The following is an 18,374-nucleotide window of genomic DNA, read 5'->3' as shown; positions in this document are numbered from 1 at the left end:
ATGCAGGACCTCTGTCCTCAATGAGTTATATTATGAGAGTTAACTGTAAAACTTGTTCTCAAACAGTTTTTTTTTAGTGTGTGCATGTGTGTGTGCGAATTGCTGAAATCTTTACTTAGTATAGAGTTGTACTTCTGTGTACAAAGTTAATTGAAGCTGAATCTTAATGGAATGAGACTGGGAAGGGGTGAGGGTAGAGGAGGAGGGGTGGGAATGTGGGTGGGAGGACAGGTATGGTGGGAAGAATAACTATATTCCTAAAGTTGTACTCATGAAATTTGTATTTCTTAAATAGTTTCTTTGGGAAAAAAAAACTCATTTGAATGTCTCTTTAACAGAGTGGGAGTTGCAAATGTTCTAATAATTTTTATTACTTTCATATTTAAAAATAATATGCCTCCTAAACATTTACATTCAAGATTTGCTTTTCCTCCGATGTGTAAATAACACATAGCAATTTGCATCTCATGTATAAATCTCACTGCTCTGAATGTGAGCGTTCAGGAAGGTTCCTTGTTTCTCCCCTCCGCTTTCCCTGCTGGTGGGAGTTGAGTCAAGACACGATTCCACGGAGATGAGGAGAGCTGGGCATTGGTGTTTAGAAATCCAGTCTTTTCTCATTGCTCGCTTGCAATCAGGGGCAGGGAATTGAGACTGGAAGAATTAGTACAGTTTTTCAGAAGACTAATAAAAGTATCTCACACCTCCCTATTTTCCCAGCTGAGTGCAGGGAGGCTGTCTTCTGTGCCTCCCATGGGGAGGGCTGCAGAAGGGATTTGCTGCTCAGGTTCCTTGCAGAACAGTGGTGGAGCAACCGAAGTCAATTCCCATTCCCTCGTGCTGCTGAGAGCTCGCCTTCTTCCATCCCAGCAGGGCAGGCGATGGGAAGCTGCCTCCTGGCCTGGTGTCCCTGCACTGCCAGTGGCCCGGATACTGACTGACAGAGGCCCTGCTCTGATCTGCGTGGATCACGTTGTCTGGTTAAACTCCGGAGCTTGTTTTATGCTGCGAATTTCCCGCACCGCTGGTTCCTTGCTTGCTGATCATTTGCTGAGTCTCAGCTTGGTAAAAAGACATGGAGCGGAGCCTTCCCCATTACAGAATGTGACTGAAATACTTCATTGAGTCATCCGCCTTGGGTACGACTCACTGTTTCCAAGAAACGTCTGGTAAAGCTTTGAATAAAAGATGCTACCTGAAAACAAATGGCAGTGTTCTCTGCTTATGATTCAACAGGTGTCCTGGGAGCCCCTGTTCTGATTGGCTCATGCTGGGAGGTGAGGAGCCCAGAGCAGGTTCCGCTCTTCAGGGGAACATAGACTTTCCAGAAAACACTATGCAAAGGTGTGAGGCAACTCGGGCAGCTTCAGATAGAATCAGACACCATTCATGCTTCGAGGCACCGGGAAATGGAGAAATGTGTGGGAAATGTAAAAGTGAGAGAATAGTAGCAGAAGCTTTTATCCGGTTACAATACGAGTAATGTTGATGGTTGGTGGACATGTTAATTGCATATCACTGAGTACTTACTAAGCGCTGGGTCCTGTGCTTTGCATTTTATACCTGTGCTCTTGATGTATCCCATGGCCTGGATTAATGCAGCAGGCATTGTGTTGCTATTTCTGCACACAAGGAGAGTCTTTGTGGAGAGAGGGATGGAGCAGAGCACTGGAGAGCCGAATTAGAAGAGGTGGTGAGAAGGAAGAAGGCATTCCCTGTGGGAGGGAGGGAATAGCATCAGCCAAGACATGGCACTGAGAAATGTGTAAGGGCCACCAGACCTCCCAATGGAGTGTCCTGACCTGGGGAGTGATGGGCGACAGGTAAGTGATGTGGGAGTGGCGTCAGGTGCAGCAAGACCTCACAGAGCAGGCTTGGGAATTTGGACATTGTCCCAGCATTTGACCAAATAGAAGGCTATGTGCAGCCGACATGTGGTTCAATAGGATAATAACCAAACTGAAGCATTATCTTCACTCCTGGGGTTTCTACCTGGGAAAGGCAGTAGGAATGCTGAATTTCCTCTAGCAGGTGTTTCTAACAAGTCTTCCTTCTTTGTGAAACCAGCTGGACGTGAGTCCTTATTTTGCAACCAGAAGGTCCCTACCTGAGACCACTTGGAACCTTTCACAAGGAAACCCTTGCGGTGCAAAGCACAGGAGGGGGTGATTTTGTCATGGTGCCACTCCCAGGCCAGTTCCAGGGAGGTGCACAGATTGCCCTTGACTCTCTGAAGAAGCATGCTTAGAAAATGCTGGAGTAACTCATCATAGCCCTGTCCTGTTCGTTCTTATCTCACAGGGTCAAGGGAAAGTGAACCTCACCCCAATCCCGCATCCTCAGTCCAGCACCTCAGGCCCACACAGCTGCCCAGGGCTGCCATCCCTGCTGTCCTTCCTTGTGAGATGTGGCCTCCCTGCGGGAGCCACCTGCTCAGAACGCAGCCTGCCTCTCATCTTTTTATCTCAACACATTCAGTCTCTTCAGGGCTATGCTTTATGGTTCTTTTGATAATGGAATTGCTATCTTCCTCGATAACATATGCACCCCTCTTCACATTACAAGGTTACCTCCAAAGGCTAATGATGAGAGATCCGTGCCAGCCACAGGCTTCAGCCAAGGTCAGCAGGGGAAATCTCTAATATAAAATCTCAAAGGCAAGTGTTGAGGTTGGAGCTGTGGCCCACCGAGTAAAGCTGCTGCCTGCAGTGCTGGCATCCCATATGGTCGCGGGTTCTAGTCCCGGCTCTGATCCAGCTCTCTGCTGTGGCCTGGGAAAGCAGTGGACCCTTGTACCCACGTGGAAGACCTGGAAGAAACTCCTGGCTCTTGTCTTCAGATCAGCACAGCTGGGGAATGGACCAACAGATGGAAGACCTCTCTCTCTGTCTCTCTCACTCTCTGCCTTTGCTCTCTGTAACTCAGCCTTTCAAATAAATAAATAAATCTTTTTAAAAAGGCAAGTGTCTACCTTTTCCTACCTGAAAAATCTGTGAGTGTTTCATGATGATTATGTTAGTTCAGAGTCCATTGCAAGCTGCATGCTCCATGCCATTCTTTCAACCCCCTTTGTTCCTTAGTACTGTGACAATCCTATTAACTCTCATTTGTGATGGGGTAGTAGAGGTGTGAATATGTTCTGACAACAGTATTCTCCTGGGGAGGAGAGACTCTGACTTGAAGGGACATTGGCAGGATGCTGCCGAGAAAGGGTGTAGATCATTTTCACGCGAGCTTTGAAACAAACGGCCATGCTCTCTGTGAGAAGAACAGAAGGGACGTTTGTGGTCAATAAACAAGTGCGAATGACAATTGCAGCAGGCAGAGGCTTGAGGAAGGCACAGAGGAGAGGAGGAGAAATTGTAGCAGCTTGGTCCTTGTATGACCCACGTCAGCGCTGTGTGTGCTTGAGTGGTCGGGACTCACCCCCAAGGCACACTGAGGCGTCACAAAAGGGATTGATCCTTATCTGTCACATTCTCTTACATTCTGAAGAGGAGTCCTTGAAAACAGATGACTAATTTGTTTTTTAAAGCACACACACAGGAAAAGTTTGAAAACAAATAAGACTAAATGTAGTATGTATTAATTCTGCCAGTGGGAACTTGGGTACTTGCTATCATCTAATTTCTCGAAAAGCTGCTTTTGTTGGAGGAGCTTTGTGAAAGTTTCAAGGTCTCTGCCGTCAGTCTGACAACAGCCTTGCGGGGAGGAAAGGATTGTGGTGGGTCTGTAGGACGAAGGACTCAGAGTGCCTCCACGCAGGGGTCACTGCAGGCATTTGCTGTGTATTTTCTTTCTTTTTTAAAAAAGATTTATGTATTTATTTGAAAGTCATAGTTGTGTATGTGTGTGTGGGGGGGTGGTTCTTCCATCTGCTGTTTGCTCCCCAGATGGCTGAAATGGCCAGGGCTGGACCAAGCAGAAACCAGGAGCTTCTTCCAGATCTCCCGAGTGGGTGCAGGGACCCAAGCACTTGGGCCATCTTCCACTTTCCCAGGCAGTTAGCAGGAAGCTCGATCAGAAGCAGAGCAGCTGAGACCCAAACCAGCGTCCGTAGGGGATACGGCTACTGCAGAAGGCGGCTTAGCCTGCCTCACCACAGCACCTGCCACTGCTGTTGTATTTTCAACAGGAGTTACTTGTTCACACAAGGAAATGCGGCTGACGGGCTGGACAAGCGCACACTCTGCTGCCCTTGGGCATCGCACCCTGCGGGGCTCACACGCAGACTGTGCCAGTCCCTCGAGCTGGTGTGCCTAGGCTGACATCACGCCACTCGCAGGTGACTAGCTGGCCTGCCAGGCTGTCACACACACCCAGCTTCTCACCCTTGCCCTGCTGCAGCTCCGCCCACAGTGCAGGTGTCTGGGACCTGCTGTAATGGCTGCCATGCTCCTGTGCCCCAGCTAAGAACAGGGTGACACGCCCAGCACCCAGGCCCCCTGCCTCCCAGAAGACTTCACAGTGGGTGAATGCGCTTTGCCTTGGGCTTGCCCACAAGGGATTTAGAAACGCAGGCCTCTCTTTCAGCCTACATTTCCTATCTATGCTCATGGATGGCTTGAATGCTGCCCAGTGTTCCTCCACCCTGGCTCAGAGCCCTGCCTCCTACAGTGCAGGCCTGGCTGAGCCCCACCTTTGAGTGGGGGCAGCTCCCTGCTGTCTTCCTGTCTGCGCCACAGCTTGGGGAACTGAGAGTCCGGCTTGATTCCGCCTAGGGCTCCACAGTCTCTTTATCTCCACCTAATAACGCCAGCCTGGGAGCCTCTGCCCTGGGTTTGCTCTGGCTGGACCCTGACGATTGGTGCAGACAGGAATGAATCTGCCACGGCTTTGCTTGTGCCGTTTTGTTTCTCTGTCCGTGCTCCGGTGGGGAGCCCCTCCCGCCTGACGTGATGTGCCTGGGGAGCTGATCTGACAAGAGCCTTCCGTAGTTCACAGTCATGCTGTGCCTTGTCGTTGTGCAGATAGGGCCTGGGCAGGGCAGAGGGTCAGTGAGGAAGGCCCGATATGCTTTACCAGCAGTCTGCTCTTCATCTTGAAAATGGGGCTGAGGGCCAAGGAGCCCTGTACTTGCTCTTTCTCAAACAATAGAATGGCTACTGAAAACAAAGACAAGCATGCATTATGTCGTTGTATTTTCATTTCTTGCTTACCTTAAAGCTGGTTTTTGGGTGAGTGCTTGACACAACAGTTAGGGTGCCATGCATGATGCCTGCACCCCATACAAGAGTGCCTGGGTTCAAGTCCCTTCTCGCTTCTTGCTAATGCACACTCCCAGGGGCAGCAGATTTTGGCTCAAGTGCTTGGGTCCCTGACACCCACATGGGAGACCTGGATTGAGTTCCAGGCTCCTGGTCCAGCTTTGGCTATTGTGGGCCTTTTGGGAATGAATCAGTGGGGGAAAATCTGTCTTTGTCTCTGCCTCTGTCTCTTTGCCCTTCAAATAAATAGTAAAAAGTTTACAAAACTATGGCCGGCACTGAGGCTCACTAGGCTAATCCTCCGCCTTGCGGCGCCAGCACACCGGGTTCTAGTCCCGGTCGGGGCGCAGGATTCTGTCCCGGTTGCCCCTCTTCCAGGCCAGCTCTCTGCTATGGCCCGGGAGTGCAGTGGAGGATGGCTCAAGTCCTTGGGCCCTGTACCCCATGGGAGACCAGGAGAAGCACCTGGCTCCTACCTTCGGATCAGCGTGGTGCACCTGCCGCAGTGCTCTGTCTGCGGCGGCCATTGGAGGGTGAACCAACGGCAAAAGGAAGACCTTTCTCTCTGTCTCTCTCTCTCTCACTGTCCACTCTGCCTGTCAAAAAAAAAAAAAAAGTTTATAAAACTAAAATAAAATCTTAGCGGGAAGGAGGAAGTGAGGAATGGAATACCATTAATGTTTTTTGTATCTACGAATCATATTGAATCTTAAAAACTATTCAAAAATTTAATAAATAAATAAAGAACAAAATACACAGGAATCAAACAAATAAAATAAAGCCTTGATTTTTTTAAAACATAAAATAAAGGCAATATTGTAAGTGGTAGGATAAGACTTTATTTTAGAAAGAATATTCGGGGCCGATGCTGTGGCGCAGTGAGTTAACGCCCTGGCCTGCAATGCCGGCATCCCATATGGGCACTGGTTCGAGACCTGGATGCTCCACTTCCGATCCAGCTCTCTTCTATGGCCTGGGAAAACAGTTGAAGATGACCCAAGTCCTTGGGCCCCTGCACCCGTGTTGCTGCCAGTTGGGGAGTGAACCATCGGATGGAAAGCCTCTCTATCTCTCTCTCTCTCTACCTCTCCTCTCTCTGTGTAACTCTGACTTGCAAATTAATAAATAAATCCTTAAAAAATAAAATAACCTAAAAAAAGAAGGAATATTCATTTTCTCAGGGAAATTTTGTTGTACAATAATTTTTTCATTGAAATAGTTTCTTGGGGGAAATACTTATTTCTAAGCTAGAGCATGTTGTCATAATGCTCAATTTTCTAGCATTTCTAGAATTTTATTCTTGGAAGTCTTGCCCTTCTGTGGTGTGCATAAGGATTTTTCAGTTCTGAACAAGATCCAGTTACTTTATTGCTTTATTAACCAATTAGGAAATAAAATTCTAATTTCAGAATTTTGTCCATCTTGAGAATCTGCCAGCACTTTCCACATCATTACAGACAAGTGTGATCTAAAACTTTCCTTCCAGGGGTAGATTCGTGTTTGATTTGCATGAAAACCCCAGTTGTGGGTTTATTGATGTTCATTTTTAAATATGAAGTAGGAGAAGTAGTAACTTAAGGGAGTGTTTGGTTTTGTGAAGCATGGTTTTTTTGATGGAAATGTTTCCTGTGAATTATGTACAAGTGGCAGCTTTGCAAAAACATAGTACTTAGAGCACAACATGCATCTCAACGAAAACCCTGCAAGACATCGTCTTGTTAGTGGGCGTGCGCTTGGTCTAGCAGTGAATTCACTGGTCAGGATGCCCATGATCCACATCGGAATACCCGGATTCAACTTTCAGTTCCATTTCCTGACTCCGGCTTTCTGCTAATGTGGACACGCAGGCAGCAAGGATGACTAAAGTAACTGGGTTCCTGCTATCCCCAAGGGAGACCTGGATTAGTTCCTAATTCCCAGATTTAGCTCCCTGGCCATTATGGGCATGTAAAGAGTGAGCCAGTGGATAGGAGTTTCTCTCTCTCCCTCTCTCACTCTCTCTCACTCTCTATGTCTCTGTCCCTCTGCTTCCCCAATAAATAAATAAAAATTTTAAAACAGAAAAATAAACTTAAGGGTGCAGTTTTCCTCTGTGGATGAGTTAACAGCAGCAGGATCTGGACCTACAAGCCGTGAGAGGTTTGCTGCCATATTAAGCCAACTCCATCAAGAATCAGCTCTCGATTTTCCAGAAAAGCAACTTTCTAAGGAACTCATGTGGCAGCCTTTTTCTCCAGCAGCCATCGCAATATATGTCACCAAAACCACCATAGCATATTTTCAATGGGTGTATAATCCATTTTATATGATTTGTTGCAACTCATGCTTGTAAATTCCGCATGCTTTCCTCGAACTGGGGCTCCAGCTCTTGAGTGGATTTGGACAGGACTCTCGAATTCTTCTGCAAATGAAGCTTCTTAGAGATTAGGCTCCACTCGCTCTGCCTGGTGCTGGTTTGGCTGCTGATGGCTCACTTAACTCGTTTTGAATATTAATCATTGGGGGCCTACCGCGGTGGTGAGTGCTGTGGTGTACAAGTTGCCAGCCTCCTGAGTTCAGTGGAGTTAGGTGTTTCCCCGACTAGGGGAGCCTCAGCCCCTTCGCTGCCATGTCTGTCGCTTACTGGGGGAGTTTGCCGACGTCAGTGACATCTGCAGTCATACCCCCTCCCGCACCCAGGGAGGGTGGCAATTGCACTCTCGTGGGGTGGTGAGGAAAACCTGCGAGGCTCAGGTTAATGATTTTCTGCTGCTTTGTTCCATCACAGCTCCAGTGTTTTAATCACAGCAACCTTTTCATGTGAGAGGTCCTTTGAGACTCGAAATTGGCAACAATAAAATAACCTATCTTCTTTTCAGCAGTAATTGTAGCCATAATTGTGCCCTGGCGGGTGCGGTGAAGAGGGTTGGGGGCATCACAGCAACCCTCCCGGGCTCTCCATGTGGACACTGGCAATGTTAATGACAAACCTTGCTCTGCTCCCCTTCGTTCTGATCATCTGGAAGTCTGTGCCTAAAACCAAGTCTAATGGATTGTCAAGAACGCGCACAAGACATCTGATTCCATTATTGCCATTTGTTTTCAGGAGGCAGAGTTTTAATCATTTGCATGAATAACACCATGATGTATTCATGCCAATCCAATTCTGATAATGAATTTACATGATGGAAATTTCTTAATGATTTTGATGTCAGTGTTAATAGCAACATCTGATATTTGTTCTGTGGATGTTGACACAAATTTGACTTTTAATATTCTGTTGCCAACACTGCCGGCAGTATGAAATTATTTTGCAAGAAAATGGAAAATAACTATCAGGAAAGAAGCTCAATGGGAATGAAGGTGAAGGTTGTCGGAGGTTCATGGGCCTGGGACAAGGATGTGCACTCCCATGTGACAAATGACTCACCTGGACACATTCTGCTGCAAACGTGTCTGCCGGAGACGGTGGTTTCCGTAAGAAGCACTTGTGAAAGTATCGTACACACTGGGAGAAGCAGCTCTTGCAACTGCCTTTTCCTTGTTTTCATAATTTTATCTTCATAAAACAATCTTGCAAAACCTTTTGGAAGCCTTTTGTGCGCTACTTCTGTGTTTTTTTCTTGCTTTGCTAATTTAAACTTTTCTCAAAATGTTTAACAGGGAAAACGACACGCCGTTGTCATTTCGTCGTAAAGCACAAAACACGTTCCTGTGTTGAAGTCTGCATCTACTTTCATCTGTTTCAGTCAGCTAAGCGGTGGAGGAGCTAAAATCCATTAAGAGAACGGACCCTTTTCATTGTGCTGTTTTCTCCTCAGGTAACTCGTATGGAGGGCTCTATGGGAAACACTGTTCAGTTACAGTGAGGCCATTAGACAGTCTCAGAATCTAGGAGCCGAGAGTCGGAAACAGAAATGGGACCCATGCCACTCAGGTTCACATACGTGTGTGCGCGTGTGTGTGTGTCAGTTTACATATTTACACACAAACACACCCACCCACATCAATACATACAAGCAGACTCCAGAAAGGTCAAGAACAAATACATTTAGAAGATCAGTTCATTTTGATGCAAGAAAACTTGAAATCCCTGCATTGTTCTCTCATTTTCTCTAATTTGGAAGTCCCCTCACATATACACATTTACAAATCTATGCATATGTCTATATGTGTTTATACATGTTCTATATACATATTCAAATGTCTTTAAAAACATTATTTTTTTAATTATGTTATTTTCTAAGTGTAAAATACTGATTGGCCAGATCTTGGGTCATTTTCTGGTGCTGCCTTTTTTTTTTTCCCTTAGGTGCAATTAGACTAACAAGAAACTCACTTCCTTCCCTACCCCTAAAGTGGCATCAGCACTGTGTGCAGGGACACCACACGGTTCACCCAGAGTTCTTTGTAGCAATCACGGTGCGCAGTATCAGACCCTTGAATAAAGTGCGTGCTGGGAAATTAGGAGCGACGTGAGCGTCGGGCCTCGTGTCACTGTGGCTTTGGGGTTCAAGTGTTGTCTTGTGGTGGCCCCAGCGGACAGACGAACCCAGCGTGCAGCATTCCATGCAGCGTCTGGTATTTAGAATCTTCCTGACGCAGGAAAAGAAGGGAGGGAGCTCGTCTTCCACGATAGCAACTGCTTCTGTCTGCCCCGCCCTGTGCAGCAGCTCCGGGGCTGCCCACTGGCTGTGCACTGACTGGTGGCAGCTATTTGTGGGTTGAAAAGTGGCTTTCCTCGGGCAGTAATTAGCATGGAGCAAGCACGAAATAGAGTGTCTTTCCCCGTTGGACCAATCTTACTGCTTATCAAAAGCAGACAGCGTTCACTCTCACTGTCCTCTTATTTTTCTTCCATTTCACTTAAAAAATTAGAATAAAAATGTTTAAAAATTAGAAAAAAAAAGAACACAGTTGGATTAGATAGAAGGATGAGCTAATGCAATTTAGGCTCTGCCACTGAGCTACTTCAGCACACTTGATGTTGATAAATATTCCGAGAGGGTATATTTGGCTTGGTTAGTTATAAATAACTATACAGCTACTGAGAAGTGAAATATGATTTTGAATGTTTCTAAACAAAAGCCTTGTGTCATAATTTACTAAAACTGTGTGATCACATCCTATAGAATCTGATGCAATGGAATTAATCTTGATGATTTTAAAGTCTATCCCTAAGTAGTAGAAGATGGCCCAAGTCCTTGGGCCCCTGCACCCACTTGGAGACCTGGAAGAAGCTCCAGGCTCCTGGCTTCAAATCAGCCCAGGTCTGGCCATTGCAGCCATTTGGGGAATGAACCAGCAGATGGAGGACCTCTCTCTTGCTCTATCTTTGCCTTTCTGTAACTCTGCCTTTCAAATAAGTAAGTAAATCTTAAAAAAAAAATAAAGTCTATCCCTCTGGGTGTTATGTACCATGTTGGTCAAGGAAATATTTTTATAATTGGCACTTAATAATTTTTCAACACTGTCAGGGTATATTTTAATTCCTTTACTGATTTCTAATTGCTCTGAAAAATATGTTATGCTTGAGAGTATAGTGTGTAGTTCTTTACTGCATAAAAATTTAAAAATATGCTTTGGCTAAATCATGAATCACATATTAGGAGTAACAATGGGTATTTTTGCTTTAGATTTCCCCACATGCTATTTGCAATTGTTTACATATGTTAGAATCCCTTGCATTTAAATAGCTCATTATGCAAATGTTTAAGAAATAGTTGGTTATTTATTTTCATGGAAACTTCCACTCAAAAACTGAATTGAGATGATACCTTAACGTTGACTGTAATATTTTATGTTCAGTAATAGCACATAAATATTAATATCTAAATCAAATCATATTGAACTTTTGAAAGAAAAAATAATTGCTCGTGTTTTGAGAGAGATGATTACCATATTCTGTGAGCCCTCAGAAGGTAACAGGCCGTGGTCTTGCCTATTGGCTGGCCAGGAGAGTGCCCATGATGGAACTTTGGCAGCAAAGAAGTTAGTAGTTGTGACTATTTGGGCTGTATTTTATGTTTTGTGCCATTCTCATTTTGGGCATAGGTTTTGATTGGCTAGAATTCCCAAGAGCCAACAGTAGCCTGGGAAGCCAAGTCTAGTATCTTTGGCATGCAGGCTGTTTCTAGTTCGGATGTCAGTTGCTCACTCTGAGTTGCCCACTTCCAGTTTGGACCTATTGACTGGCCCTGCCTCAGAATGACGTCAGCTCTGTGAAGTGCAGCCACTGACTCAGAACCAGATGTGGGGTTAGAATTGCTGCACACAGACCAAAAGCTTGTGGGTCAAGTGTAGGACTTAGATCCAGGAAGCCAGAGTTCTTGTTGATAAACTTAACTCCACTTAACCTCTTTGAGCCTTGGCTCTCTTAGCAATAGAACAAGGGTGTCCAGAGTTTATTTAAGCCCTGATCTATCTTTCTTTCTTTCTTTTAAAGATTTATGTATTTATCTGAAAGTCAGAGTTAGAGAGAGAGAGAGGGAAAGAGAGAAAGGTCTTCCATCTACTGGCTTATTCTCCAGATGGCTGCTACAGCCAGGGCTGGGCCATGTTGAATTAAGGAGCCAGGAGCCAAGAGCTTTATCTGGGTCTCCCATATGGGTGTCAAGGGCCCAACCATTTGGGCCATCTTCTGCTTCTTTTCTCAGGGCGTTAGAAGGGAGCTGGATTGGAAGTGGAGCAGCCAGGACATGAACCAGTGTCCATATAGGATGCTAGCATCATAGGCAGCATCTTCACCTGCTATGCCACAATGCCAGCCCTAGTCCTGATATTTCTGATACTCACCAACTTAAAGCCTTTCAGATAAGCTGTGATTATCCCCAAAACAGAAAACCACATGCAGTAGAGAAAATGGAGACACCCCATCTGAGGTGCATTCTTGGAAAGAAAGACGTGGCAAGACAGTGAGGGACAGCAGAGGTGTGTCTGTGCCTAAGGAAGAGGAATATTTGCTCTGGATACCCCAAAGCACGAATAGTGTTCCAGGTAGATACTTGAGTGAGATGATCTACGTAAAAGACCTGCAAATAAAATACTCAAAAAATGAAAACTCTGGTTACCATCTTGTTTATGGGAGAAAGAGTGGTGCTACTATAAAAATAAGCTTCCTTGCCTCCCATTCCCCCATCTGAGTCTGGCTTCACAGACAGATGTCCCTGTTAATAGGTGATAGTTTCTGTGAGAACCTACCATGCCATATTAATGAAATGGGCTTGACATTATACTCAATGAACTAATATTTATTCTGTTAACTTCCCTGTGCTTTTGATTGGTATATTCCAACTTCCCTAGAGCAGTGGAGAGCAATGAACTTGAGTCAAGTTAACAACCTGTAGTCCCTCAACTGGGCACCTGCACTGTGGAAGCATCAGGAGAAAGATGGCTCTGAGACGCATCCAGGAAATATAAGCCAGTGCCTTAAAGAACATGGACAGTGTACAATCAGATCACAGGATGCTAAAAGCAGAATTTTCAACAACAAGGGAAGCAAAATAAATTTTAATTTTTGATTGAAGCTTTGGTTTCTTTGGAAAACCAGCTAAATTCCCAACTCTTATTAGTTAGGTATAAATTGGGTTTAAGGTGCTACTGCATGTGTGAAACGGGGTTCTGCAGGAAATGAGGCATGATGAAGGTCCTCACATGCTTTTACTCCTTTCCATGTTTTACCACTTCACTAAAGAACTTGGTGTTTTACAAATGCACGTTCCTTTGGAGGACTGTGGTTGTTTTAACTGAACAGAAATCTGACAGTGTGCCTGCAATGACTTCTGCCTTTCATGTCTGTTATTCCCTCTCCGGCCTCTGCAAACTTCCTGGAGCTTCCTGGAAGCACGGCTCACCTCCTACCTCCCCCACCTCTGCCCTAAACCCCTATTGTTTGGCATTTACTCCATCATTTTACTGAGTGTTTTTCTCAAGACATTCCTGGGTTTTTATTGGCCATACCTTGTCTTCTTCCCAAGGCTCACCTTCTTAGTTTGTTGCATCAGACTTGTGGAAACACTTTAAACTCAGGTTTCTCTCTACCCTTAACATCTTAACTCCATACAATCTTATCTCTGCATCTTCTCCAGTTAAATCCTCTGCTCCTTATTGGTTTTTCTTCCTTTGAATCTTAAAAGCTCACTACTCTGAGTTTCTTGTTTTTTTCATCCATTATTTACTTATTTCCTTGTTAACCTCAATGAATTCCTATGACTTCAACTCTATCAATTCTAGGCAGACATCTTTCGTATCTATTCTCTAGCTTTGCTTTCTACTAACTTCCTAACTTATATTCTAAACTTCCTACGAGGCACTGATGTTTTAAACTATAACAAACTCTAAAGTATTGAAAATTTGAGGAAGAAAATTTGGACATTCCAATAAAATCATATTAAGAATTTTGAAGTTGACTGGAGGTGGTGATGTAGGAGAAGGGCTAGCCAGATATAACCTCGCTATGTCATGTCTGAGTGGTGGAGGTGACCTTATGAAATCTTACCTTTGGCCCTCTCCTCTGGTTCTGTGAGTCTCATCTGTGTTTTTTCCTAAGACTTTTTAATTTTTAATTTAACAGTAGTAATTGTATGTATTTAAGAGATAGTTCAATACACTACAGAGGATCACACCAGAACCATTGGCATATGCCTCATCTGAGACATTTATCATTTCTCTGCATTGGGTACTCACAAAATTCTCTCTACCAACTACTTTGAAATAGACAACTAATTGCAGTCAACCATGCTTATTCTACTGCACTGTAGAACTTCAGAAGTTATTTTTCCTTTGCAGTCATGTCCCTGTATTCATTAAGCATGCTTTCTCCATCTCCCTCATCCCACATGGATCTCAGGCTTTGGATTATCACAGCACTATCCTCAATTGTCAAGCTATGGAACCAACAATGGTGTCTATCAACAGGTGAATGCTTACAGAAAATGTGGCATTTATAGATACGCAATGGAAAGAAGGAAATTCTGTAATTTGCAGCAACAGGGACAGAACTGGAGGACATTATGTTAAGTTGTGAAATAAGCCAGGCACAGAAAGACAAATACTGCAGGATCTCACTCACGTGTGGAAGCGAAATGTTGAACTCATAGAAGCAGAGAGACTCATCTCTTTCTTCGAGCTCTCATCAGCTCCTTGATTTCAACCTCTGAGCAGATGATCCAAGTGCTCTCTCTAGACACGATCGCCACGTCCATGGAGGACTTGCCTCCTGGCCACTCCTGCTTATCTTCTGGCTCTTTACATTCCATACATCAAAAATGAAACACAACCTTCCTCCCCAAATTGCATTTCTTCTTAATATTTACTTGTGTGAGTGGCCATATGACAATTATAATGGCCCAAGTTTGATACCGCAGTCCATCTCTTTTCACTCTCATGTAAGCCTCCTATGCATGTCAAGTCCTGGCTGGTGTTTGTGGGCTTGAGCTGTGTACGATTCCTTATGTCTCCTTCCTCTTCCACAGTTTCCAGGGTCACCTTTTCGGCTTGCACCCCTTGTGGTGAATGAGGTTATTGCTCAGGCAACTCATGCTCTCTTGCCCATTTCCATCAGAGAGGTGGACATCCCCAGTGTGTGCATATTGAGCTTGACCAGACAACTTGTTAGCCAAGGGGGTGGGGGCAGGTCGGATGCAACACTCGGATGGACTGATGCCCGCCAGTTTCTGTCCTTGCCTGGAGAAGATCGTGTCAGTATGGGCCCACTGGTTCTAGGAGGGGATGTGAGCCCCATGGAAGTCTAGGTCAACTGACTCCCAACCAACCTCAAGGTCTGTGGCCCAAAAGAGGCTCACCCGTGTTTGTCACCATAAAATTAGGAACTTTCTCAAATCATGTTAGAGTCCTTAGAAAATTGTGTTCTTTCATTTCATTAATCATTTTTTATGTTTTTACATTTGCTACTTTCAGTTTAGAAGTAACTACACTGGGGCCAGCATTGTGGACCTCAGCAGGTAAAGCCGCCGCCCATAATGCCGGCATCTCCTATGTGCACAGGTTTGAGTCCCGGCTGTTCCACTTCTGATCCAGCTCCCTGCTGATATGCCTTGGAAAGTAGCAGAGGATGGCCTGAGTGCTTGAGCCCCTGCACCCAGGTGGGAGACCTGGAAGAAGCTCTAGGTACCTGGCTTCAGACTGGCCCAGCTCCAGCCATGGCGGCCATTCAGGGAGTGAATCAGCAGATAGAGGATCTCTCTCTCTCTCTCTCCCTCTCTCTCTGAAAACTCTGCCTTTCAAAAAATAAATCTTTCTAAAAAGAGGGTTTTACTTAAAAAAGAAGTAAATACACAGTGTACTTTTAATCTAAATGTTTTAGACAGCAAAATTCCCATGAGAACTCTATGCTTATAGTGAGTTTTAGCAGGAAAATGTGTCATGACTTATGGCATTCCTTGGGAGTTCTGAAGGAGGCATTCCACCCAGAACTAGGTGTCATGAGCGCATCAGGATTAAGAAATAAAGTTTAAAAGTGAAAGGTAGTGGTTGGAGTAACCAGTGTTAAACAACCCCAGAATGTCTACACTGTCCAACCCACTCCTCCTATGGTCCATGAACTGGCAAATGCTTATTGTGTGCTCTGGTGAAAGCTCTTGGGACATTAGAAATGTCAAGGACATGTTTTCTAGATGAGTTATGTCAGTGAGCTGGTGCCTTTTCCTTACCAGTGATTCACCAAACACATCACTGGACACATTGTTTAATTACAGCAGGACTTAGCATGCTTTAGGAAATCATCTGAGTCTTAGAAAATTGGAGCAAATGACTCACTTCCTAAGAGAGAATGTGGAGGTCAGACTGGTACCAGGGAGGGTGAAACCATTGCCTGTAAGGCATCTGCAGTCCCAGCTCCCTCCCCATAATCCCACAGCTGACGAGGTGCCATCTTGACCTGGCACTACGCTGCATCTGCCCTTCGACTTTGTCACATGCAGTGCTGAACCGGAGAAGACGTAGTGGAATCCAAAGTGGGATATAACCAAATCACTGTGGCTCATTCTCATAAGCCGTGGGAAAAGACAGGATTATAAACGAATGGTTTTATAACCACTCGCTGAGTGTTCTGCACATCATGTCAGCTTTGATTACTGCGCAAAAATAAAAATGCCTGCTTCTGTGTTGTGGACTCGCCAGCCTTGCTCCATGGTAGGAAACGGTCATATGCTAGGATATGTGTGTTTCCATACAAAAATGTTCGGGGTGGCTTATTAAATTGTGTCATTCTGGGATACACAGTAACATTAAGTGACTCTCTTTAACACAAATGCACACACACACACACATACACAAACCAGATTGCATAAATGTGTAACTTTATATTTCTGTCACTATTATTAGTAAATAGGAAATGAAGTTACAATCCTTGAAATTATAATGGCAAGTGCACAAAGACACAGTTGCTGGCACAGAATTCAATTAACAGATAGCAATCACCCTTGGGTGACTGTGTGAGGTAGAAATATACAGGCATGCTAATAAGTAATATCTTAAAGCCACCGCCTTTATCAGCCAGCAGCCAGACACGGGCACAAGTGTGGGCAGACAGCATTGCTTCAGGATATTTAATACAAGCCAGCTCTCTCCATTTAAGGATTTGTGTTTAATCATTCAGCAGCATTTTAAAACATCCCGGCTGGCAAGCTTTTCAAACAGAACTGTTTCCGGCAGAAGACTGCAAGGAGTAATTTTGCTCCACCTGGTTGAGAAAGATGGGAGGGGCGGGAATGAGAAGTTGAGGAATAATCACCCTGCGTTTGTATTTTTAAATGCTTTTCCTTGTCATTTTCTGACCTTTGAGCCACTCTGGTGTGCATCTGCTGGGTGAATCATGGCTTCATCTAAGGAAATGTACAGAAGGCATTCATTAACGCAAGATGGCTGGATGACTGACTTCTGCAAAACCACCCCTTCTCTGAGACAGGCTGAGCAACGCTTGCAGCCACGTTGTTCCAGGTTGGAATTCTAGTTAAAGGGGAGCACAAGGGGGTGTTCAGAAATTGGAGGCTGTTTTCCTCCCTTAGCTTCCAGAAAGGTGGAGATATTTCTGCATTTGGTCGCAGAAATCTCTCAAGTATCTGTCAAGATACTTTGTGTTGAGTACAAGCAAAGAGAAAAAGAAGATGGCTGTGCAGTGAGATTTGGTGTAAGCTTTGTGGGGAGTGGGAATTTATCCAAAGAATGCAACTCCTTGCCTTTTACACAAAGGGAATTTGTCTTCTATTGAAGTAAACTGGAAGCCATACTTGCAGTGCCAAGATGAAAATCCTCATCACACAGACTGGTTCAAGAACAGCTAGTCTGCTGGCATCTAGGTCAGTCAATTTGCACGGAGGTGTTGTGTCATGTTTGCTACAAACAGATGCCTGGGGGAATCTGACTGCCAAGCAGATGGCAGCGTTGGGAGAGTGTCTTCTCCATTTGGTGCCTTGACTCAATCAAACCTCCTGGAAAGCCCTTAGTTCTATAAAGCACGGAAGGAGGGAGGAGAAGGAAGATGAGAACAAAACAAGAGCTTGGCTGAAGGTGCAACTAAGTAAGGTGTGAGTAGATTTCACTTTAACTGCCATTTTCAAGTACGTAGATCCTTTTGACTATTTCTCCTTCAGGTTCAAGCTTTGAGGTTTTCAAAGTAAGAAAAGAGATGGAACAAAAAGCATAATAGAAGCTGTTGTTGAGTCCAGAAATTGAATGCTTCTTAGCTACTGGAATTTTAAGCATGCAGATTTTTTTCGGAGTATGAAAATGGCACTGCTAGTCTGAGATTGAAGTGCCATTTGCAGTTTCCAGCATTAACTGACCAAGAGTCGGCTTTTGGGGATCAAGACTGTGCTCCCTGCTGGACTGTTCAGTGACCACACCCTCCCGGCAAGATCTGAACTGTGGTCTTAGGAGGCTGCCCTCTTGACAAAGTCCCCATGCAATTACCCTTGGAGGAGAACCTTCTCTGCAACAAAAGGGCCGTTTGTTTCCATGGGGAGGCTAGGAAGACAGTGCCAACATTTCAGCCCAGCTTCTGTGGTTTCTCTTCTGTAGGGTAACTCTGGCTGCACAGGCCTGGAGTCACTTCACTGATCTCGAGAAGGATCGACTGTGGCCAGATTTGCAAACAACAGAATCTCTTAGATTTCCATCTACAGCTTCACAGAGAATGGTGTGGACAGTAGAGTGGACGTTCTCTGAGAG

The 18,374-nt window shown here is 44.9% G+C and overlaps 1 long non-coding RNA gene across 5 annotated transcripts in view; it reads left to right on the top strand.

The window, feature by feature from the left end:
- The window catches only part of LOC127492930 (uncharacterized), a 145,846-nt gene that overhangs the window by 29,924 nt on the left and 97,548 nt on the right, over window positions 1-18,374 (top strand). For all 5 annotated transcript variants that reach the window (XR_016233548.1, XR_016233550.1, XR_011388422.2 and 2 more), the window contains exon 3: window positions 8,850-9,007. This is a non-coding gene — a long non-coding RNA (uncharacterized LOC127492930). The remainder of the gene's footprint in view (window positions 1-8,849; window positions 9,008-18,374) is intronic.

The sequence above is a fragment of the Oryctolagus cuniculus genome, chromosome 5 (assembly GCF_051225735.1).
Source record: "Oryctolagus cuniculus isolate XC-2025 breed Fujian yellow rabbit chromosome 5, ASM5122573v1, whole genome shotgun sequence".
Classification (NCBI taxonomy): Eukaryota; Metazoa; Chordata; class Mammalia; order Lagomorpha; family Leporidae; genus Oryctolagus; species Oryctolagus cuniculus.
Note: the sequence above shows the minus strand (reverse complement) of the source record. Positions and strands in the feature narration are given on the sequence as shown.